We start from the raw sequence: 824 nt of genomic DNA, 5'->3' as shown, positions 1-824 counted from the left end.
AGCAAGTATGATGTCATTAATGTTTGGTGAACTGTATTACATTTAAGTTATTGATCTTTATTGATCTTTTTTTCTTCAGGCTGAAGGTCAGGTATTAAGTCCCAGACAACGTCATGTCTAGTTTAGTGGATCCATGTCTGTGAAATATGAAGTTGTCTATTGTCTAAAAAAAAACAGACCTAGCAGTTATTTCATGTCAGGTTAGAAAGATGATGATGGAAAGTCTTGTATGATAAACACAGACACTTTTGTTTTTACTCCCTTGTCTTTGGGGAATTAAGCCCAGATGAAAGCCTCTATCTGGACACAGCTGGATTCAATATGGGATCCCTTGACACTCTGTTTACCTATTCTATACATTCAACCAGGAAATCTGGAGGAAATATCTATTCGTTTGTGGCAAATGACTCCCTTAGATTCGTAATGATGTATTAGGCCCAGCCTACATTGAGGATATTTATACCTGCACAGCATGTGTTATAGTGAATGGATGACATGCAACAAGTACAATTCAAATGAGGTGAAGTTTAATGCCTTGCCATGACTTTTGAAACACTGACTTTCTCAGCTGTCCAAATAGAATTAAGACCATAGAAAAACAAGCGATACAATATTATAGTGTTATATTTAATTTTGTAGTGAAGACTTCCAAATAAGTGACTTGTGATGTCTGCTGGTCTGGAGAGTATCTATACAGTCCCATTTGGGTGGTATTTCAAGCATGTCAGATGTTGAGGAAGACTGGGTGGTATTTGAATAGATACTTGTGAGTGTGAAAAAGGGAAGGACAGTGTGCAGACCGACACCTGAGTAGGCAGTCAATG

The sequence above is a fragment of the Oncorhynchus nerka genome, linkage group LG13, assembly GCF_034236695.1.
Source record: "Oncorhynchus nerka isolate Pitt River linkage group LG13, Oner_Uvic_2.0, whole genome shotgun sequence".
NCBI lineage: Eukaryota > Metazoa > Chordata > Actinopteri > Salmoniformes > Salmonidae > Oncorhynchus > Oncorhynchus nerka.
The sequence above is the reverse complement of the archived record's forward strand: the minus strand, read 5'-3'. Positions refer to the sequence as shown.